This window comes from Sciurus vulgaris, assembly GCF_902686455.1.
Source record: "Sciurus vulgaris genome assembly, chromosome: 4".
Classification (NCBI taxonomy): Eukaryota; Metazoa; Chordata; class Mammalia; order Rodentia; family Sciuridae; genus Sciurus; species Sciurus vulgaris.
Genome location: NC_136464.1, coordinates 73,200,301 through 73,225,911, shown reverse-complemented (window position 1 = coordinate 73,225,911; position 25,611 = coordinate 73,200,301).

Here is a 25,611-nt window from a genome sequence, read left to right as displayed (position 1 = left end):
TCTACTCTGCTTTCATGAGTTCTCCCTTTTAGAGACCACATATAAATGAAACCATGCAATGTTTTTTTTCTTTCTGTGACAGGATTATTTCATTACTATAATGTCTTCCAGGTTCACCTGTGTTATAAGTAACAGAATTTCTTTGCTGGTGGAGTTGCAAATTGGTGCTGCCTCAAAAGCATTGTGGAGAATCCTCAGAACACTTGGAATGGACCCACCTTTTGACCCAGTTATCTCACTCCTCGGTTTATACCCAAAGGACTTAAAATTAGCGTACTACAGTAATGCAGCCACTTCAACATTTATAGCACCTCAGTTCACAATAGTGAGATTGTGGAACCAACCTAGATGCCCTTCAACAGATGAATGAATAAAGAAACTATGGTATACATACAGAATTTCTTCTTTGAAGGTTGAACAGCATTCCATTTTTGTGTGTTTAGTGTGTGTTGTGGGGTATAAGATAGATTTTCTGTATTTATTTATCCCACTAATGTATGCTTAGGTTGACTTAATCTCTTGGCTGTTGTGAATGATGCTGAGTAAACATGGGACATAGTGATTTGATTTCCTTTGGACATATACCCAACAGTTGGATTGCTGCATTAAGTAGTTTCATTTTTTATTTCTTTTGAGGAACTTTCATACTCTTTCACTTAATGGCTATCCAAATTTTTATTACGTCCCCTCTTTTCTCTGCATTCTCACTAGCATTTATTCTTTTGTCTTTTGTTAACAATCGTTCTTACAAGTGAGAGGTATTATTATGTTTTTAATTTGTATTTCTCTAATGGTTAGTGATGTTGAGTACTTTTCCATATACTTGTTGAATGTTTCTGTCTTCTTTTAAGATATGTCTCTTCTGTACCTTTGCATGTTTGTAAATGTTTTCTTGCTGTTGAGTGACAGCTGTTCCTTATTTATTTTGAACACTAATTCCTTATCAGATATATGATTTTCAAATATTTCCTCACACTGTATAGGCTGTGTTTTTACCTTGTTGACTTTTTCTTTCGATGTTCAAAATCTGTGTTAGTTTGATGCAATCTGTTTTCTATTTTCCTTTTTTCTACACTTTGCAGATCATACCCAAGATAGCAATGCTCCAACTAATATCAAGAAACTTGTCTCCTATGTTATCTTCTGAACTTTTACTTTCAGGTCTTACATTTATACCTTTAGTCAAAATCAAGTTAACTTTTATACATGGTATAAGGTAAGGGTCTAACTCCATTTTTTGCATGCAGATGGATAGTCAGTGTTACTAATACCATTTAATGAAGAGATTGTTTTTCACATTGTGAATTCTTGGCACCTCTGTTGAAAATCAGTTGACTGTAATTTGTGGACTTGTTTTGGGCTCTCTATTCTGTTTCATTCATCTGTGTGTGTGTGTTTTATACCAGTCCCATGTTGTTTTGATTACTACAACTGTGTAATATATTCAGAAATCAGGTGGTGTCATCTTCCATTTTGTTATTTTTTGCTTAAGATTGCATTGGTTATTTAGTGTCTCTCATGTTGTCATATAAGTTTTAGAATTGTTTTAATATTTAGATGAGAAATGCTTCTTTCTGGAATTTTGGTGGGGATTGTGTTGTATCTAAAGTTCACTTTGTGTAGTATGAACTTTTAACAATATTAATTTTTCCATGCCATGACGAAGGACCATCTCTCACTTATTTGTCTTACTCAATTTATTTCATCAGTTTTTAAAATCATCATTGTACAAATGATTTTAAAACAGCTCAATTTCTTTAGATGTTTTTGTTCACATTGCTTGTTTTCTATATGATATATACTGTCATAAAAATTAAATGGAATTATGAGAAGCAAGAACATGATTTCCTCACCCATACATTTTTCTCTCTTAAACTCACTCAGATAAATATCATTTTTTTTTTTTTTTTTTTTTCACAAAAGCAGTTAGGGCAAGCATTTCTAAATTCTAGGATTACCTTATATTTTGTCACACTCCAAGTTTTATTTTTGTGTTGTGTGTTTGAACAATAACACAGATAATAATAATGTTTTTAAAAGTTAGCAGGCAAATTGAAAACATATGGTTTTAAATCTTATTTTAAGTAATGTTGATAAGTCTTTCAAACTTCACTATGTCATGATTAAATTTCCCAGGGACAGTTTCATAAGCAGATTTTAGTTTTGTTTTGTTTTTGCTTTCTATATACATGTATTTAATGCATTTCTTGGGGTGGTTTTTGTGTTACTTCAACATATATACCTTATATATACTTAATATATATACATTAAATATACAGACATATATTAAATATATATATATATACACATCTTTGATCTGGGAGTGGTATGTCAGATGATATATCAAATATCACAGGTGTAAATACTCTTATCATCCAAATACTACATTTTATATTCGTATACATTGAGAAACAGAAAACTGAAGTGATTTGGTTTAAAACTTCTGTTGAGCAATTATTTCTTGAATTTCTTTGATAATTTTTCTGTCTATTGACTTTTTTAAAATCTTAGTTCAACATTCTTTCTTTGAAACATTTCATCAGGAGTAAACCTTCAAAATAGCAAGCATTCAGAGACTACTAAAAACTTAATATATGTATTTTAAGGGTTGTTAGCTATTAAAATATTGTCTTCCAAATTTTCTGAACACTGCCAATAATGAGAAATACAGTTTACATTGTAACACAGCATGTGTACACACACCAACATGCATAGACATATGCATGAGCAGACACACATGACCAGAATAACATCATAAAGTTAGTTCTTGCACCCCCCCACACACACTGTTCACTTTTCTTCTAGAAAATACTCATCTGTTCCATTAATTTCACATAATAAGGTAATGTTTTAAAAATATATGTCATACTACATTTAATAAGCTGTAAAATCAATTTGGTAAATCTTGGTAGCATTAAAAAAAGAACTGCAGTATTGGTTTTCTTAATTTCTTTTATAGGTTGGTTGTTGTGTTACTTCAAGAGGAAAATAAATTTATTTGAAATACATCAAAATATTTTGAAAAATTACCACATTATTGCATTTGAAAAATTCCTTAGAAAAATGTCATTATAATTCTCATTTTGTTAATAAATGGATTTCAATGTAGACTCTAATCAATGTGAGAGTAAAATTAGTTTTTTCTAAGTTTAACCTTCAAGAAGAGAAATAGTTACCACATAATCAATCCAATCTTATTAGTATAAATTATCTGTACTTATTAATCTAAAATCAACCAACAATTCTGAGCTCAAGGGCACGCATTACAATATTATTTGTCATTTAAAATATTTAAACAAGTGCAATTAATGACTAAAAATACATGTAGAACAAATCAGTGAATGTAGTTATCATAAATATAATTCCTTCCTGGAATTTATAATTGAGAATACAATTAATACAATATAGTATAATTAAACAATACAATATAGTATAAATATGAGGTATTTTCACATTTTCTATATATAGCTTATGTGTACATAATATTATATTTGTATACAGTATATATTACATAAATATAACATACTATAAACATATTAATAATATCCACAGATAGCTAGTGGTATATGTATATATAAATACACACATATATGCAACTTACATACAAAATACTGTAATATTAAAAACCAAAACAGAAAATCATCAGAAAATGCTTAATGATATTGTTGGGAAATGCACTCTTTAGTCACAATTTCATCTATAAATGAAACTGACTATAAGGTAGTACACTGATTGAAAAAACTTTGGATATTAGATTAAAAAATAAAAACACATTTCAAAAGTCTTTGAGATGAAACAGATATGAGTTGGAAAATAATCAAAGGAAAGCTAATTTATCTAAATAAAATGAATCAGAAATGCAATTTTAATGGGAAGAAATACAAGAACTCATGGGGAATAAGTCTGATATAACCTCATAATAAAAATAGAAGGCCAATTACTAATTTTTTAAAAATTTTAAAATATTTGTTCTAATTAGTTATACATATCAGTAGAATTCATTTTGACACATTGTATACAAATGGAGCACAACTGCTTATTTTTCAGGCTGTACATGTGCAGTCACACTGGTCATGTAATCATACATGTATATAGGGTAATAATGTCCATCTCATTCCACCATCCCTACCACACCCACAGCCGCTCCCTTCCCCTCACTCCCCTCTGCACAATCCAAAGGTCCTCCATTCTTCCCTACCCACCTTTCATAATGGATCAGCATATGCTTGTCAGAGAAAATGTTCGGCCCTTGGGTTTTTGGTTTGGCTTATTTTGCTTAGCATTTCATTCTCTAGCTCCATTCATTTACCTGCAAATACCATAATTTTGTTCTTCTTTAAGGCTGAGTAATATTCCATTGTGTATATATACCACTTTTTATTTATCCATTCATCTGTTGAAGTGCATCTATGTTGGTTCCATAGTTTAGCTATTTTGAATTAAGCTATATGAACATTGATGTGGTGTGTGTCACTGTAGTATGCTGATTTTAATTCCTTTGGGTATAGACAGAGGAGTGGGATAGCTGAGTCAAATGTTGGTTCCATTCCAAGTTTTCTGAGGAATCTACACTGTGTTGCAGAGTGGTTGCATCAATTTGCAGTCCCACCAGCAATGTGTGAGTGTAACACATCCTCGCCAACAGTTATTGTTGCTTGTATCCTTGATAATTGCCATTCTGACTGGAATGAGATGAGATCTTCAAGTAGTTTTGATTTGTATTTCTGTAATGGCTAGAGATGATGAACATTTTTTTGTATGTTCGTAGATCACTTGTATTTCTTCTGTGAAGTGTCTCTTCAGTTACTTAGCCCATTTATTGATTGAGTTATTTGTTTTATTGTGATAAGTTTTTTGTGTTCTTTATATATCCTGGAGATTAGTGCTTTATCTGAGGTGTGTGTGGCAAAGATTTTCTCCCATTAAAGCCATCCTTAGCTAGAAGAATGAAGCAAGAGGCATTATAATACTGGACCTTAAATGATACTACAGAGCAATAGTAACAAAATGGCATAGTATTGGCACATGGTACAGAGTAGAAAACACAGAGACAAATCCACATAAATACAGTTACCTCATAATAGACAAAGGCACCAAAAGCATACAATGGAGAAAAGATAACCTCTCCAACAAATTGTGCTGGGAAAACTGGAAATCCATATGTGACAACATGAAATTAAACCTCTATCTTTCACCCTGCACAAAAATCAGCTCAAGGTTGATCGAAGACTAAGACACTAAAACAGAGACCCTGCACCTAATAGAAGAAATAGTTGGCCCAAATCTTCACCGTGTCAGCTTAGGACCTGACTTCCTTAACAAGACTCTTAAAATGCAAGAAGTAAAATCAAGAATCAATAAATGGGATAGACTCAAACTAAAAAGCTTCTTCTCAGCAAAGGAAATAATCGATAATGTGAAGAGAGAGGTAATTACTAATTTTTTAACTAATATAAAATAATAATTGCTGTGTATATTTGTATGTGTTTATAATTTCAGCGATTAAGGAGACTGAGGCAGGAGTATTGCAAGTTGAAGGTCAGCAAGAGATCCTGACTCAAAATAAAAATTTTAAAAAGTCCTGAGGGTTTAGCTCAGTGACAGTGTATTCCTGATCACTCAAACTGGAAAACAAAATCAATAAATGCTAAAGTATTACATCAACCTCATGAATTAAATTATTGCTTTCACACATATAAATTTAACTAATATATTTGATTAACCCATTTTTCAATCCAAAAGAATTTGTTTAATAAGCAGTCCTTCTGGTTTGGGGTTTGGATACAGAAAGTCATAGGATCGTTATTTATTTACTCTGTGTGTGTGTGTGTGTGTGTGTGTGTGTGTGGGTGTGAGAGAGAGAGAGAGAGAGAGAGAGAGAGAGAGAGAGAGAGAGAGAGAGTGACGATGTTTTCCCCATCCAATATAAGGAAATCTGACTTTGTCAATGAACCAGAAAGTACTTTCTAAAAAAGAAAAATAGACCCCAGACTGATGTGTTACATAATGAAGAGAAATATCTTATAGGTGAGGTTAGGAAATAAAGGTTTTTCAACAAACTTTTAATAAATTTTTCTTTCTATCCAGTTGCTGATTCTTTTTCTTCAATGAGTAGGTCAATATGCAAAAGACTAAACCAGGGCCCTAGTGAAGCCCAGAAGCAAGTGCAGTTCTGAGAGAAACTCCTCTGAAACCCATGAGATATTTGCTGGGGTGTCAAAAGGACTTGAAGGATGAATCTCCGGTAGGAGAAATCACTTTAAACACTCATGCAGCCCCTGAGTGCACCCCAGCAGTCTTCTGACAGTAGGCAGCAAGGAGGAAACTTGGGAAAAGATCACTCTGACATGAAGTGTACTTCGGCAGGGACTAGAGAGCAAAGATAACTGCACATTGATCCAAGAAGCGAGAAGCCACGCTGCTGCCACATCTAAAGGGAGAGAAAGGAAGAAAGAGAGAAGGAGGAGACAAAGATGTGGTCAGATCCCGAGTTCCTGAAAACTACAACCAAAAAAGACCTACTTTTAGCACCACCCATTACCTTTAACAAAGCTTACATAACCGAAATTCCCTTGTCTGGTGGTAAATATTATTTGCTTCACTATCCACAGTTACTTTTACACGTTTGGCATGCATTAAATTACATTAAATGGCACATGACATGAATAAAGAAAATTTTGCCTACTTTAAAGAATCAGTCAGTGAAACCAATCTAGAACTTACTCAGAAATAGAATTGTTTACTTTTGGAGTAAAGAAATAAATACTTTGTGGAATCAACTGGAAAAGACATGGGAAGAAATGAGAAATGTAAACAAAGAAATAGCAAATAGAAAAGGTAAGAAAAGTAGAAATGTTAGACATATTTTTAAAACGTGTTCTTAGAAATGAAGAACTTATTTGAATTTTTTTTTTATTGTAAACAAATGGGGTACAACTTGTTTCTCTGTACATGAAGTAGAGGCATACCATTTGTGTAATCATACGTTCACATAGAGTAATTGTGTTTGATTCATTCTGTTATTTTTTCCTTCCCCCCACCCCTCCACCCCTCTTTTCCCTCTATACAGTCCCTCCTTCCTCCATTCTTGCCTCCCTCCCACCCCCATTGTGTATCATCACCCACTTATCAGTGAGATCATTCATTCTTTGGTTTTTTGGGATTGGCTTATCTCACTTAGCATGATATTCTCCAATTTCATCCATTTGCCTGCAAACGCCATAATTTTATTATTCTTCATGGCGGAGTAATATTCCATTATATATATGTACCACAGTTTCTTTATCCATTCATCAATTGAGAGGCATCTAGGTTGGTTCCACAATCTGGTTATTGTAAATTGAGCAGCTATGAACATTGATGTGGCTGTATCACTGTAGTATGCTGATTTTAAGTCCTTCGGGTATAGGCCAAGGAGTGGGATAACTGGGTCAAATGGTGGTTCCATTCCAAGTTTTCTAAGGAATCTCCACACTGCTTACCAGAGTGGCTGCACTAATTTGCATCCCCACCAACAATGTATGAGTGTACCTTTTTCCCCACATCCTCACCAACACCTATTGTTGCTTGTATTCTTGATAATCGCCTTTCTAATTGGAGTGAGGTGGAATCTTAGGGTAGTTTTGATTTGCATTTCTCTTATTACTAAAGATGGTGAACATTTTTTCATATATCTGTTGATTGCTTGTAGATCTTCTTCTGTGAAGTGTCTGTTCATTTCCTTAGCCCATTTGTTGATTGGGTTATTTGCATTCTTGGTGTAGAGTTTTTTGAGTTCTTTATATATTCTGGAGATTAGTGCTCTATCTGAAGTATGAGTGGCAAAGATATTCTCCCACTCTGTAGGCTGTCTTCGCATTGCTGATAGTTTCTTTTGCTGAGAGAAAGCTTTTTAGTTTGAATCTATCCCAGTTATTGACTCTTGCTTTTATTTCTTGTGCTTTGGGAGTCATGTTAAAGAAGTTTGATCCTAAGCTGACATGCTGAAGATTTGGACCTACTTTTTCTTCTATAAGATGCAGGGTCTTTGGTCTGATTTCAAGGTCCTTAATTCATTTTGAGTTGAGTTTTGTGCAGGGTGAGAGATAGGGGTTTAATTTCATTCTGTTGCATATGGATTTCCAGTTTTCCCAGCACCATTTGTTGAAGAGGCTATCTTTTCTCCAATGCATGTTTTTGGCAGCTTTGTCTTGTATGAGAAAACTGTGTTTATTAGAGTTTGTGTTGTGTCTGTGTCCTCTATTCTGTACCATTGATCTACCTGTCTATTTTGGCGCTAATACCATGCCATTTTTGTTACTATTGCTCTTATAGTTGAAGTTCTGGTATTGTGATACCCAGTGCTTCACTCTTCCTGCTAAAGATTGCTTTAGCTATTCTGGGTTTCTTATTCTTCCAGATGAATTTCATGATTGTGACTGTATAAGAAAGATCAATAAATTCTTGAAAGTGAGAGTGGATCAGAAATACTCAGAAAAATTCTTCGGCACAGCAGGCCTTCTGTAAGTAGGAGGTGATGGTAACAATAATAACCACATTCAGTGCAACTCCTGACTAACATGACTCTTCATCATCTTTTCAATGAACTGATAGAAGAGGGAAAGTGCTACTTTCTAGGCCTAAATAATACTTATTACTGCTACTATTGATATCCTATATTTTGGACATTTAATTTAAAATATAAAAAAAAAAGTAAGAAGAAAATACAACTCTGCTACCAGAATCAAAGATGTTGTAAGTATTGGAAATAATGGTTAATGGTGTTACAATAACTATGATTGATAAAATAAACCAAATGAAAGTATCAAATTATGCAAGAACAGATAGGATAATTCAGCAAAGATGGATAATATAATATGGTAGCATTAAAATTCTAGAATCACTATAAGAGATAATTAATTCCTAGAGTGGAATTGTCATCAGAATGTACATAACTTAGCAGAGTAGCTTTTCCCTTAAATATAGATCTTAAATTTTGATCAATAGAAATCATTTAAATGGAAAAACAAAAAGAAAAGAAACAACAAAGAAGAGAGTCTATAAAGCTTTAAATAATTTAATATGTGTGTAATGGACTCATGGAGAGAAAATAGAAATGGAGCAGAAGAAATACTTTAGGGAAAATGAAAAAACTTTTAGGTAGCAAGTGGCAAACTTAAATTCAACTATAGAATTATATGAGTATTATAAAACTTCTACTAATTTCTACTAGATATGTATCTTCTATATATAAAATTTCTACTAATGTAAGGGTTTAAACATCTTGATTAAAAGTCAGAGATGCTCAAACAAGACAACATTTGCTGACTACAGGACACCATAGGTAAGTTAAAAATTAAAAGAAAGACCCCTCTGCTCACCTAAAGCAGAAGAAAGGTGGATTGACTACCTTAACATACAAGAGGGTAGACTCTGAAATTAAAATTATTTTTTGGAATAAAGAGGGACTACATATTGGTAAAATGATCAACTCAGCAGGAAAATATGCCATTTTAAATGCTTAAGAGTCAAGTAATGCATATTAAAAATATAGAAAGCAAACTGGAGGAACTGAAAGGGAAAAAAATAGAAACAGAAAAAGAATTAAAACTCCATTAATAAGTATTTTACTTTAATTGTATGTTGAAATAATAATACGAATTTACACTATTAAAGAAACAATATTTTTAAAACGAATTTTACTTTCTTGTTTTTACTTGTTTTAATACATGTTAGTAGAAAATAGAATTATATCTGTGGTTCATGTTATACTTTTATAGGCTGTGCTGCATTAAAGTAAAATAATTGTGGTTCAGTGCAATTAAATAGTGATGCATGAGAAAACATCTGGGCAGACCACGCAAACCACTGTCTAATTCTGAGGCAATTTCTTCACTTGTTATTCACTGCCTTGTACTGTGACTCAAACAAGCTAGTCTGAAGAAATCATAATATGAGGAGATCATACTACAAAGGTATGGAAAAGTGCTTTTCCAGGGCTATATCAATTTTTAAATCACTTCCATGGATTGCATCACAAAGAAATTATAGATGGACATATCAGATGGAGCTAGAAAGTGTAACCCTTAAGGAACATGTCAGTAGATCCTGAAACTTGTCAACTGTAGGTCAACATTGGGCTCTTACCTCCCAATCACCATAAGAAGAAAAAAATAAAATAAAAAAGCACACATTGATTTATAAAATTCACACTATAAAATGAAAACAAAAATAAATAAAAATTAAACTTTCTCAGAAGTATCTTTTACTGATTGTAGATGTTTGGAGACGGGGTTCGCCGAGGGTGAGGACGAACAATGCCTACCTTACCTAGTGGTCTTACGCAGGCATCGGAGACGGGGCTCTGGAGGCACAGATCTAATTTTATTTAGGGTTTTACAGGACATATATAGGCACATTATCCAATCAGGTTAACACGCTCGTTAAAGCATAACAGAGTCAGCTTATAGGTGAACTATACTTTGAGGTAGTGTAAACAAACCAAGCATGCCTAAGTAATTCTGCCCAGCAACAGGTCTGAGACAAAGGACTAGGAGGATGGTAAGCTCCTGCACACAGTATGAGGCAAGGCATCATGGGTGAGCTCACATCACAGCTTGCTGGGATGCTTGACAGAACAAGGCCTCCCCTCAGCTCTTAGCTCAGCCTCAGCAACTGCAAAGACCTTCATTCCATGGTGAGTCTTTACCATTACCTCAGTTTCTCTATCCAGACTGTTTGACTTACTTAGACCATGGTGTCAGCAACTGCTGTCAGATAAGCTTGAGGAATGTTCCCGACAACTAATAATATGTCTCCTTGTTTTTTATGGTAGTGCAATGTAATAAATATGACTTAGTAATTTGAAAATAAATATATAAACAAAATTCAAAAGGATATTTGCTGAAACTCTCTTCATTGTATCTACTCTGTAAAGTCAAAGCACAATTCCATAAATTTCAGTTCACAGGAAAGAGATGATCCCTTATGATCAAGGATACAATGTAAATTATTTACAAAAAATAGATGGGTTTCAGACAACATAGGTAACCCTTGCATCTATGTCCTGATTAAAATGTTTGATTAATATTAAGTAGTGAGGAAGTTGTAGCTAAAAGTTCAGTAAATAGCTGGGAGTAAACCATTTTATTTTGCTAATTCATAAAGATGAAGTGGAATTAAACATTCTCTATTAGAAATTGGTAACATCTACCCAAATAAAAAATTCACCCATCTTCCCCTAAAAAAGACGAGGAAATAAATTGTCAATACAATTCCTTTATTTACTTGCAAAAACATATTTATTTTCTGCCAAACATTTGCACCATCATATATCAATAATCTTAATTTAAAATGTTATTCAAAGTGAAAGGGAAATAGAGTATAACTTATTTTATGACATTGAAAACTTACTATTTTTGATTGCCATACCTATTTAAAAATGGTCATGAATTTATCTTCAGTGTAGAATAAATATTGGCTCACAATTTCAAAGTAAGAAGATACAAAAAGGAGACAACTTGAGAAGGAAAGAATTTCTCTGGAGGCCTTCTGTAGAAGGTTGTTGGGACTAATGGCACGTTAACTAACTCAGGCTGACTCCTTACTCCCTGGCGAGTGAACAATATCAAGGCCTCAAAGGTGGTTTCAAAAGTTAATGACCATAAATCGGACCACCGTCAGAGATTGGTTAACAACAGTTGCGAGAATGTGATCAGCTCCTGCTTGCCATATAGAGTCCTATGGGACGCTCGCCTGAGTGAACCTTGCCCCCTTCCTTGCTGACCGGTTCCGCCTAGCCTCCACCCTACTTAAAAGCTGTGTGACTTCCTCAATAAACGAATTCCTGTTGTGACTGATCTCCCTGACGCATCTGATTGTCCTCCGCCCTGAGGGCTGGGTGCAGGTGGTCAGTCAGCCCTATCTTTCCCTGTCTGGCCTTGTTGGGGAGTGCTCCCTTCCCTTGTCGCTGATTGAGAAGAGCAAGAGAGCTAAAGACCCCGACAGAAGGTTAGTTATGGTAATTGACAAATCATTTGAAAGATTGAAGTACCAATAAAAATTATAATTTAATTTCAATTTACAAAGTACAATTGAAGGGTTTCATTTTAGGGCTTTTAATAATGAATTGAGACAGATCTTTTAATGCAACAAAGTTTTGTTGTGTTTGCTTTTGTTAAATCAGTAACACATATCATGCATTTGGAGTCTTGAGTTTACAAGAAGCACTTGATTCTTAAAGCAGTATTAATATATTTTGGTTTGAATAATTCATTGTTATAAGACAGGAACATTCAGAACAAAGATATTTTGGTGTGATGACATATTCTGATATTCAGTTCATATTCTTAGCCAACTACTATGTGTAGATAATATTAGTGATTGAATCATCAAAATATACTGCATTTAAATGAGTACAATATTTATATCTCTTCTCTGCTTCTGCCAGGCCATAACTAAACTAATCTAACTTCTTACCATAGTCTTCATGGTACTCTGCCTTGCATACCTCAGATTGGAGGAGATCTGGGAAATTTGATTAACAGAGATAACTGATCTATAAATTTAGGTCCCAAAAAAAAGCACCATATTAGCTGATGCAAAAATAGGTAATGTCTTCTTGAAAATAAAAGAAGTTTGGTAGAGAAATATAATTTTCTATAAATACATTTATAATATTTAGATACTGATACATTTTCTTCTAAAACGTGTTTAATAAAAAGAATATCAAGCTGGGCATGGTAGCACATGTAATCCCAGTAACTAAGATGCTGAAACAGGAGGATCTCAAGTTTAAAGTCAGCTTCAGCACCTTAGCAATGCCCTAAGCAAAATATGAGACCCTGTCTCAAAATTAAAAAAAAAATAATAGTAAAGGATTGGGCATTGGTTCAGTGGTTAAGTGCCCCTGTATAAATCCCTGGTACAAAAAAAAAAAAAAGCAAAAAAATATAAAAATATAAAAGTATTAAACTTTACAATTTTAGTTTTATTGGCCTACAAAAAGTTTCTGTACCATGGACTTTTTTTCCCCAATGGATATATCACTAAATGACAGAAAAATATTTCATTTGACATTATGTTTCAAAAGTGACTGATGTTAAAAAAAAAGAAGAGTCCTGACTTTTTTTTCATTTTAATAAATAATGTGTGTCAATACATAGGTGTATTATATCATGTAAGTAGTCACATTCCTACCCAAAATTTAAGAGAAGACACAGAAGAAGTATTATATACACACAATAATGTGTGTACAGATCTCTAATTTTCACAAATTTAACACATTCCTGTAATCAGCATCCAAATTCAGAAGCTGACTATTACTAGTACGGAGAAATCCCTTTGTTTTGTCTCTAGTCACTTCTTCCAAAATACTTTCCACCTGACTTCTAACTGTATTACTTTAGTCAACTTGTGTGTCACTGTAACCAAAAGGCTTGACAGAAACAATTAGAGGAAGAAAAGTTTATTTTAGCTTATGGTTTCTGAAGTCCATGATTGTCTGTCTCTATTGCTCTGGGCTCTGTGAGTCAGAACATCGCTGTAGAGGGCATGACGGAGGAAAACAGCTCAGGAAATGACAACAAAATCAGAAAAAGCTCTGTTCACCAATGAAAAATGAAAGCCCCAAAGTCATGCCCCTAGTGCCCATTTCCTCCAGTCACACCCTACCTGCTTATAGTTACCAAGCAGTTAATTCATAAAAGTGGATTAATCTACCAAATTAGGATTTAACTGGAATCATTTCACCTCTGAAAATTCTGGCATTGTCTCACATATGAGCTTGTGGTGAATACCTCATCCCTAACCCATAAAAGGTATACATTAGTTATATAAGTTTCTGAGTTTTAATACAAGTAGAATCAAATACTATGTCCCACAGTGAATTTGGCTTATTTTAGACAACATTATGTCTGTGAGAATCATCCATGTTGCTGACTGTAATAAAGCTGTTAGTCAGTTTTCCATCTCTATAACAAACATCTGTGAAAATAAACTTATAAGAAGGAAAGTTTCATTTGGGGGCATTGTTTTAGAGGTTTCAGTCCATTACTGGTTGGCTCACTTGCTTTTAGGACTGTGGTAAACTGCATATCATGGCAGCAGCACACACAAAACTGCTTACTTCATAGCCATGATGTAAAACAGGAAGATAAAAGGGCCAGGGTCTCACAAATTTCTTCAAGGGTAGGACCCCAATGATCTGGACACCTACCATTTGGACCCACATCTTAAATGTTCCACTGCCTCCCAATAGTGCCATGCACTAGAGAACAAAACTTTAATGTATGAACTTTTGAAGGATAATTCATATCTAAATTAAAAATACTTTCATACTCACCATTATATACAGTTATAGACTAAATATTGCATCTCCCTCAAATTCATATGTTGAAACCCTAATTCCCCATGCGATGGTATTAGAAGGTAAAGTCGCTTGGAGAAAATTAGGCTCAGATGAAGTAATGAGAGTGGAACTGACATGATGGGATTAGAACTCTTACAAGAAGGGGAAGCTACACCAGGACTTCCTCTCTACAGTGTGAGGTTGCAACAAAAAGGAATCCTACTGCCAACTGGGAAGAGGCTCCCTCTTTAGAATGCAGTCACGCTGACACCTTCATCTAGGATACCCAGTCTGTGGTATTTTCCATCACCGTGAGCTGACTAAAGCATATATTTGTTGAAAATATGCATTAAAATTTTAAAATGTAGTTTAAATATCTTCTTTATGTGGTTTTTTATTTGATTACTATGCTTAGATCAAACCAAAGTTTTAATTTAAATACAGTTAAATGTATTTTGTATATATTGTTATTGTTTCTTTATGGGTAGCAGTATCTGCATCTTGCTTGGAAAATATTTGTCTGCTCCAAGATAATAATCATACTCTCCTGACATCCTCCAAAAACAATTTTATTTTTAAATTTCCATGTAAATTTACATTATCTTCAGAAATATGTGTTCTATATTATTGAAGCCAGTAGTTTAGAAACATCTTCGTCCTTTTGGATATCTGGTTTATCAAACACCGTTTATTTAAAAGACCATCATTTCTCACTCTTATGCAATACTATCTTTGGCATAATTCACATGTCTGTACATGTGTGGTTTTTTTTTTTTTTTTTTTTTTGGGCTATTTCACTGATTAATGTCTGAACTTCAACCAATAGCACATTGTCTTAATCAGTATAGGCCTAAAATACATCTTGATATCTATCTGGTATTTCAAGACCAGAATTGTTTTCTTATTCACTTGTTGATCTCAGTATTTGTGCTTTGCAATTATAGGTAGATGCAACTTATCTTTTTATCATTCACTCACAAAAGGCTATCTAATGATCTTTTATGTGGAATTCAAATGTATCTGTAAATAAATTTGGAGAGAATCTCCATGTCTACATTGAGCAGTCCTACAAATCCCTCTAATTACCTGAGTCTACTCTAATTTTTTCCATTATTTTCTGCCAGTTTTCAGTGTAAAGGTTTGCCTCTGTCCCTATAGTGTCAGAATATTTGTAAATATCATTAAAAGAAAAGTCAATGAATTGTTAAACTAACTTCTCTATTTCTGCTCTACGGAAATGTTAACTCACTAGAGTCTCTAATTTTTGTCTCTCCATCTCTATAAGATTGGCAAAGTTGGACTGGTTTTGCCTGATTCTCAACACAGTCCTCTGCTTGGGCCTGTTGCCCAGATATTCAGCTTCCTGTCTTACACCCTTAATTACCAAGTGCACCGAGGGAAAACACTATATTTTGTCTCCTAAGCAAAATTACTTTTTCACTGGAATTTTTCCTCATTACTTTTTCCTCATTATATTCCCAATACTTTCAAGGTGAAATCCCCCCCCCTCCCCCGTTTGGTATTTATGCAGTGTTTCTAGTTATTGGTAGTTGGAATGACAGCTAGGAGCAGAAAATCCTTATGTTCATTTTCTCCATTCCCATTTCCCATGTGGAATATGTTCTTATGAACTGCTCTGGACAATCAATTTTATCTATTATTCTTCCATACTAAAAACATCTGGAAATTTTCGTAGGTTTAAAGTTGGCTATAGAACTATTATGATTTGGGTCTGACTGCAGCAAGTCTCCGGAGGTTAATATATTGCATGCTTCGTCTTCTGTGTGGTGCTGTTGAAAGGTGGTGTGGAACCTTTAAGATGTGGGGCCTAGTGGAAATTAACTAGGTCATTATGGTTGCTACCCTCTGAAGAAATTGATAGTTCCCATCAGAGAGTTGTTCTGAAGAGAAAACCTGTCTTATTTCTGATCTTTCTCCAATTTCCTGTATCACCATGTGATCTCTCCCTTTCTCACACACTCCCAATCTAATGCCATCTGTCATTTTACATAGTCAAATAGATCCTTATCAGAGTCAAGCTGCTGCTTTTGCCATGCCTTTGAATCTTTAGAACTGTGAACTAAATCAACACACTTCTTTTCTTTACAAGTTACCCTGCCTCGTATATCTTGTTATAGTAATAGAAACAGACTAATACAATAAACATTATATCATTCTACAGGTGTTAAGAGGAGGCCAAAAATTTCCTCAGTATTATAATTGAGAAGCTTAGGATTTTGTTTTTGTGTGTCTGTATGTAGCACACTTTCTCTAAAAGGGAAAACTAAAGGAACAAAATGGAGGTGTTGAAGAATAAAATTCAGAAAGAGATTTACATGTAGGAATTTCAGTAAAAATATAAAAGCAGTTCAACTGAGAAAGTCTAGATTCAAACAGAAGCAACTGAACATTCAAATGCCAGAAAAAATAAATAAGCACTCCATAACAAATAAACTAAGTAAAAAAACTTGGAATTATCATAGAGTGAAACAAAAGAGCATAAAACATTTAGAAGAAAATGTAAGATAAATTCTTTTTGTTATATTGGTATGCAAAGATTTCCTAGACATAACACTAAAAACATGATTCATAAGAGACTGAAATTACAAAATTTGAAGTCCATCAAAAATTTAAAATATTCTGCTATTCAAAAGGCACTTTAAGAAATTAAATAGACTGTTGATTAAATGAAAATATTCATAAATCAAATATCTGAAAAAGATCTAATACCCAAAATAAGTTTTTAAAAATGCTTGAAACTCAATAATAAGAAAAAAAGCTTCCCAATTTATAATATTAACAAATGTTTTGAAGGAGTGCTTCATTTAAGAAAACACACAGAGGAAAATAAGCTAAATTATCACATAAATGTTGCTCAACATCGTAGGTCATTAGGAAAATGCAAAGTATAACCACATGAGATATCACCACACACATATCAGATGGTTGAATGCAGATTTAATAAAATAAAACTGTTTATTTAACATTCCACCTTTAGGCTGGATAAAATTTCTAACTTTTTATTTGAGAAAATTACAAGAGAACTTTATTCAGAAGACACCTTTAAAATGTTTCCAAAATATGTTTTGGAAATGTGTTAACATATATTATAATTAAATGGTATTTTCATGTATTGATCCTTTTGGAGGGACATGTCCTTGTCAAATTCATATGTTGAATTCCTAACTCCTTGTATCTGAGAACATTACTGTATTAAGAGATAGGCCATTTAAATAGGTAATTTAGGTCAAGTAAGGGTCATTGGTGCAGGTCCTAATCCAATATGATGAGTGCCCTTATAAGGATCGGAGATTAAGTCACACCATGCACCTAAAAAGACCAAGTGAATACAGGAGGAAGAAGACTGCCATTACAAGCCAAAGACCTTGGAAGCAACAACTCTGTCCACAGCTTCATGTTGGATTTCTAGCCTCTGGTATTGAAAAAAAAAAAAAAAAAAAAGTAAATTTCTATTGAAGCCATGCATGCCATGGTATTCTATTGTGGCAGTCCTCATAAGCTAGCACAGTTCTAAAGGATAAATCCACTTAGAAATGCTGAAGTAAAATTAATTGGCTTCACTTTAGAGTTCTGTAGGTATATTTAAGTATGACTCCTCTTTTATTCAAGACCACTGTAAGCATCTGTGGTTTGACAAAAACACTTTGAAAAGTGACCTAGAATTTAATAATATTCATTAACAGAAATACAGATGCATTAGCTTTCAACCTGATTATATCATTGAGTAGTAGGATTTTGCCAAAATTCAAGTGTTGTCAAAAAATTAACTACATAATTAATGATTTTAAAGATGATAAAAAGAATTACAATAAAATTTATTTCAGAGACACTGAAAAGGTACTAGTTCCTTAATTCCTTTATTAATATATATAGAGTACTTAAGATTACAGTGAAATCTAAATGTCCTATTCAGTACTGTTTCAAAATATTTCCCCTCCTATATAAAATCAGTGAGTAAGGTAGATTCTGCTTCTGGATAAGAGGAAGTCTTGTAAAATCCAATTAGAAAAGTTTAACAAATTACAAAACAAATGTTATTTTGCTAAGACTATAAAAGATCTGTTGAGCAAGGAATGCTTGAGGAATATAAAAACATCCAGGGAAGTGAGGCTGTTTTTGCTAGTTGAGCTCAACTTTTTTTTTTTTTTTTTTTTTTTTTTTTTTTTGGTGGGGAGGGTACCAGGGATTGAACTCAGGGGCACTTGACCACTGAGTCACATCCCCAGCCCTATTTTGTATTTGACTTAGAGACAGGTTCTCACTGAGCTGCTTAGTACCTTTGGCTGAGGCTGGCTTTGAACTAGTGATCCTCCTGCCTCAGCCTCCCAAACTGCTGGGATTATAGGCATGTGCCACCTTGCCTGGCTGGAGCTGAACTTCTATACATGCTTACACCGTAAGGAAATTTCTAAATATAGGGTGTACACTAATGTTGAGAACCTGAGATTAGTCTGGACATAGAGAAACTTCTGGTGAGCAGAGGAACTGATTGTTGGTGGTCACACTAGACTGCATTAACAAACTGGCAAATCAAGGTGCATTACAATGAAAGCAATTCATTGCCTCAACATTTGCCATTTTTTTTTTTTTTTTTTTTTTTTTTTTTTGGTCAGAATAAGGCCCAAAGTGAAAGGTAAGCTGAAACATCTAAAAAAGAATTCAACCTCCTAAAAACTTTCAGGGAAGAAACATCCACCAGGCACTCAGCTGACAGTCTTATGGGTCATGCCTGTGAAGAAAGGAAAACCAGAGATAGGCTGTGCCATACCAGAACTAGAGCCCAGCCTGTGTTCACTGTACTCCCTCCAGCGCTGTGGAGATTAAAGAAAAATGTGGTCCTCTCAGGAGGAGGATAACATCATTTAGAAAGTCCACAACTCAGTTGTTCACCATTTCTGTTGGCTGATACAAAAAATAAAAAATGAAAGTGTGAAAGGGTAAGACTCAAGGATCAACAGGAAAGAGAATAAAAAGAGGTGAAACAGACTCATAGGTTGATTTAAAAACTATTACAGCTTACTAGACTATTTCTCTTAGATTATGGTTATTTTGTTCAATAAAATAGTCCTGTATTTCATTAGTTTTGGCATAAAAATGAAAGGATTAAAAATTACCCAACATTGATATTCACAAATAGAATCAGACTGTACGAATGAACAACAAATAATTAGCACAATAACAACCTGCTAAAAATTTGCAAGATGAATATGAAGAATCTCATGACTAAGCACATTATAAAGAAATTTCTGCAAACCAAAGGAAATGAGAAAATATAAAAATTTTCAGAAAAAAGAAACATTTTCTTCAAAGAAGCAGCAATTAAATTGACAACTAATTTTCAAAAGGGCTGATAGAAATGAGAGAACAAAAAGAAAAAGAAATAATAATCTTAATAATCTTATAGAAAGCGAATAATGCAACCAATAGAGATCTTTAAAAAATTTGCTGGGATATAATTCTACATGAGTCTTTCAAGTATACATTTCTTTTCTCTGAGAAGAAACACTAAGATATTTTTCTGGACTATCTTCTCAAAGACATTAGTATTAGAAATACCTGTGGAAGACGGTGTCCTAGAGCAGAGAAATTACATTTCTTGTCCAAATGTATGAAATGTATCTGTCTACAAAGATAGTGTGTGTTGCCAATAGCCTTGTTCAAAGAAATTTTTTAAAGTTGGAGTTCCTTAACTCTATTCCAAACCACAAACTGTCTGGCATCCAGTGAGCCACTCCACATTGCACCTTCAAGATGCAGAATGCAAGGAACAATAGTGTCACATAATGCTTATGAGGCTCACTATGCTATTTAGAATAAACTCCTTGTTTTAGGGATCTTTTTCACTGCTGTGACCAAAAACCCTGACAAGAACAATTTTAAAGGACGAAACTTATTTAGTGCTCACAGTTTGAGAGGTCTCAGTCCACAGACTTCATTGCTGTCGACCTGAAGTGAGGCAGAACATCATGGTGAAAGAGTGTGGCAGAGAAAAGCAACTGGGAGCATGGAACTAGGAAGCAGAGAGAACTCTGCTCAATAAGAACAAAATATATACCCCAAAGGAATACCCCCAGGGACCCACCTCCAGCCATATGCTACATGCCTACAGTTACCATCCAGTTAATCCCTATCAGGGGACTAATGCACTGACTAGATAAGATTCTCATAACCCTGTCATTTTTTCTCTAAACTTTCTTTTGTTATCTCACATAGGACCTCTGGGGGACACCTAATATCTAAACCACAGCACTCCTTTATCTCTGACTCAGGTCTGTGTCCTCAGGCAGCATCTACACAACTGTGAAAAATTAATATTTGTTAGATTGCAAACAAAGTAAACTCTCAAAACAAACCATTCTTTACAAAAATATCTCTTATGAATGAAAGCAAAAATAAATACCATGAGACAAAGAAAATCCAGACATTTTCATTTCATCCTCTTTCAAGCGGGGAGAAATAATTCACTATGCAAGCAGAATATACAGTATAAATTATCTAAATTTAAATATATATAATTATGTTACACCAAGCTAGACACTAGCTGAATCTGCACTAAAATGCAAGTGATTCCTTTCTTCTTTTATTTTGCTATTTTGATACTTTTTTCTTATTCTTTAAATACAAGCCTCAAAGTAGCTTGTTGCTCTGGCAAGACTCATTGCTTTTAATGACTCAGAAAACCTGTGACTAACCTTGCTCTTATTGTGTCAAGAAAGAACTGCTTAAATTTGCCCCTTGTGTATTTTCTTTGCTCTGAATGTGTTGTCTCTTCTCATATGCAGTTTAAGTTTCAAGCCAGAGACAGATTTTATTTGGTTGAATGACATCCAGTAATCTGTGCGGAAACTCTAAAACACAGAGACTTATCAACCATTCCAAGAAAAAGTAGAGGGAAGGACACCTTCTTCTCTGAACAGAATGTAATTCATCATCACAAACCACCATGAGCAGTTTGTTCATAGGAAATCAATGCAGTCCTCAAGCCAATATCTCCCTAATCTTATCTTCACTCTATCTCTCCCAGAAAGCAAATTACTTTGAACTATGGGAAACTGAGCCCAGTAAAAATAAAGAAAATTTCACATTGTTCAAGGTACTGCCTCATTTAATTCAGGATTTTTTTTTTTTTTTTTAATAAGGCAGCAAGGGGTCAGTTTTGAAGGAGCTTGTGATTTTTTATGTTTAGTTCTTATTGTAATAAAATTTTCTTGATAGTTTTGTTTATAGCATGGACAAGAATTCATGGACTACTCTGTCCCTCATGCCTAGGAAAATACCTTATAAACTAATTGTCACTCAATAATTAAAACTACAAATAACAAAATTTAAAACTACAAATAACTTTTCAAAATGTTTTTCCTTGTTGATCATTTTTCTTTTAGAGTGCCTAAACTATGGATAAGTACACTATGGTGAATGTGACTATTAAAAGATGGATGAAGTAAAAATAGTTTCATTTTCATGGAAGGAAAGGAGTAGGGCGTCTTGCTAAGCAAATAAATTCTTATGTTTTAGGTTATCAAATAAATTAATACAATTATAAAATCACTATAAATAGGTATAATTACATACAATTTAAAAATAGACCTATCCAATAGGAAAAGAAAAAGACTTAAACAGACACTTAACGAAAAAGTATATATAAGACCACTAAGTACGTGAAAAGGTGCTCAGTTTAATGATTAGAAAAATGCCAATATATCTCGAATTCAATATCATTACAAACTTAGAAGAAAGACTCACATAAAACAAATAAACAGACAAGCAAACACCCATAATCCACTGGCTCCCAAAGGAGGATCATGAGTTCAAAGCCAACCTCAGCAACAGCAAGGCACTAAGTAACTCATTGAGACCCTGTCTCTAAATAAAATACAAAATAGGGCTGGGGATGTGGCTCAGTGGTGGAGTGCCCCTGAGTTCAAACCCCTGTACAGCCTCCTGCCTAACAAAGAGAAGCTGGCACTGTGGCACACACCTTTACAGTAGCACACACCTCAGCAGATTAGTGAGAACATAAGCAACTAGTGAAACTCTGTCTCAAAACAAAAAAAGGGCTGGTGATATGGCTCAGTGGTTAAGTACCCCTGGTTCAATCCTGGTACCAAAAGAAAACAGAGAGAGAGAGAGAGAGAGAGAGAGAGAGAGAGAGCGAGCGCACAAGAGAGCGCATTTGAGAAAGTGCATTCCATAAGTATGTGGAGAAACTGGAATTTTAATTAATGGCTGGTGGCTAGCACACTTTGGCATAACCACAACTGAAATTGTGCTGCATATCTACTGAAGGTGAACAGCTAGCCCATTATCTATGAATTCAGTTCCTCTCCTGGATTTATATTTAACAGTACTGAATGCTTGTATTCACCAAAAGACAAATAAAATAATGTTCATTGCAATGTTTTTTGTAATTGCTTGAAACTAGAAATGAATTAATGCACATAGACATTAAAATGGATAAATAAACAATTGTATGTTCATGAAATAGAATAACATGCAACAATGAATGGGCAAATTATAGCTACCACCCACAGACAGATGAAAGCCAAGTCCAGTACTGCCTAACAGGAGCCATACAAAAGTAACTGAAGAGTGACTCCATTTACATAACATCCCAAAACAGTGTTCATAGCATTCCTCAGGACAGTGGTGACTTGGGTGGAGGGAATATGACTAAAGGCTTCTGAGCTGTTGTCAATCTGGGAGCTGATTACATGAATACACAAAATGAACAAGCACAAACATGCTCTATGAACTTTTAAAAATATGTAAACATCTGGCAAAAGTAAAGAGATTATTTTTGTACAGAAACAATGATTTTCTTACTATAGTTATGGTCTTCATTTTGGTTTTGTTAAAAGAAATAGTTGATGAAAAATTTAATCATGTCATCTATTTAAATGTTCACATTAAAATTTAACACTAAATGAACCTGTCAATGTTTTACACATGATCTTCTTTGTGCACTCCAAGAAAACACCCTGTGATAGGACAGCACACAGGAACAGACAGAAATGCAATAAGTTGCCAATTCCTCAGTATTTACAGTAACATATCTGGACTGCTTGGAATATTGTTTGCAATATTCTCCCAACTAATCATGTCACATTATCTTGGCATCGATAGGTGTTGGGACTAACGGCAAGTTAACTAACTCAGGCTGACTTCTCACTCCCTGGCGAGTGAGCAAGATCAAGCCCTCAAAGGTGGTTTCAATAGTTAATGACGATAAATCGGACCACCATCAGGGATTGGTTAACAACAGCTCTGGGAACGTGATCAGCTGGTGCTTGCCATATAGTCCTATGGGACTCTCACCTGCGTGAACACCCCCCATGCCTTGATGACCTTTAAGCTGATTGGTTTCCGCCTAGCCTTCACCCTACTTAAAAGCTGTGTGACTTCCTCAATAAACGAGTTTCTGCTGTGACAGGTCTCCCCGACATGTCTGATTGTCCTACGCCCAGAGGGCTGGGTGCGCACGGTCAGTCGGCCCTACCTATCCCAGTCTGACCTTGTTGGGGAGTGTCCCCTTCCCTTGCCGCTGGTGGAGAAGAGCAAGGGGGCTTAAGACCCTGACAGATTGGCAGCTGAGTGCAGGTGAGTTGTGGGTCTGAGATTTATGTAAATTGGTGAATTTTAACCTCCAGTTGTGCTTACTAATATATTATACACTCGTTCATTGAATGTAAATGAATTCCTTGTGATAAGTGATGGCATGATGATTTGCTTTGTATAACTTATTTTCACTACCAAAGGCTTAAAGTTGTTCCAAGGGCTAGAAATGATGTGCACACATATTTTTACCAGGTTCTCAAAGTGTTTTAAAAAGTAAAGGAAGTTTTTATTTTTTTTTAATCTTGTTATTAAAAATATTTTAAATTGATTATTTCTTATTTTATTTCTTGAAAGAGCAGAGAGATTGGCATTACCAGGCCCATATTTCCACAAAGAAAATATGAGTAAAGACTGCCCTCTTCAGAAAGTATAAAGTGCATTTTGTTTAAAAATTCCTCAATCCTCTTTGTTAATTAGCTTTCTAGCAATGGAGCCCCCAAACACTATTATTTTTCTTGAACAATTATATTTTAGAGTATAAAAGCACTTCTCTGTGACAAATCTCCTTTCACAATGAAAAATAAAGTGTAGAGCCAGAGGTTGCTTACTTCAGGAAAGACTGGTGAGTACATTTTTTGTTTTGTTTTGTTTTGTTTCTTTCACATGAAAGCTCTTTGTTAAACATTAACATACAAAAAATGATGCCATTAATCTCAAATTAAGATCCTTTCACTTATTTGTTCCATACTGGACCAGTGAAAAAACTGTAATTTTCATTATCATTATTTTTTTTCTGAAAAAAATCTCCTACAACTCAGAGGAGTCTCCTTACTTTAACTTGAATGAGTTTATAAAGAAAAGAGATCTGTGGGGGAGAAAGAAGAGTCATGAAGAATGTCTAATGCTTCTGTTTGAAAAGACGAAAAATAAATAGGGATAGGGGATAGCCCAAAGAGATGTTGAAAAAAAATAGAAGTTATATCCACAAATGACCACAGGGAAACAGTTTCTGCCTAGATTTGTCCTTAATAAAGAACTCAAGTGAATTGAGTGATATGTATGTACTTACAGGAAAAAGTTGCAAAATCTCCTGCAGATAAACAAAAGGAAAGAGAAAAAATATAAAAGAATATAAAAGTTTGGAAAGTGAATCTTAAAAATGTCCACATTTTGTCTGCCATATAGGTGCTACATACATGGTCCTCCCACGTTTAATATGACCTCAAATTCCTGTGCAAGTAAGTTGAGTATGGATATGGGATCTGTCCATCAGAAACCTGTCAAAGTTTATAACCTGGAGTACCAAATTGACCTTAAGTAAAAGCAATTTTGAACCTATCCTAAATGCAAAGCTCTAACATCCTGGGGACAAACTTGCTCGTTATGTAAGGACCCACTGTTTAGGAGTATCCTGTATTTGTTAGCTTCCCATCATTGTAACAAAAACCTGAGATGAATCAACTTAATAAGGGAAAAGATTTATTTGTCTCATGTCTTCACAGTTTTCAATTTATATTCACTTGGACTTGTAACTTTTGTTGTGCACATGATGGTAGGAGCATATGACAAAAGAGGTCTGATCATGATGTGGCAGTCGGGATATGAACACAGAGAGAGAGAGAGAGAGAGACAGAAAGGAGACAGGTATGGAGATCCTCTTTAAGGGTACTCTCAATGACCTAACTTCCTTCCCATCAGTACCATGTTAT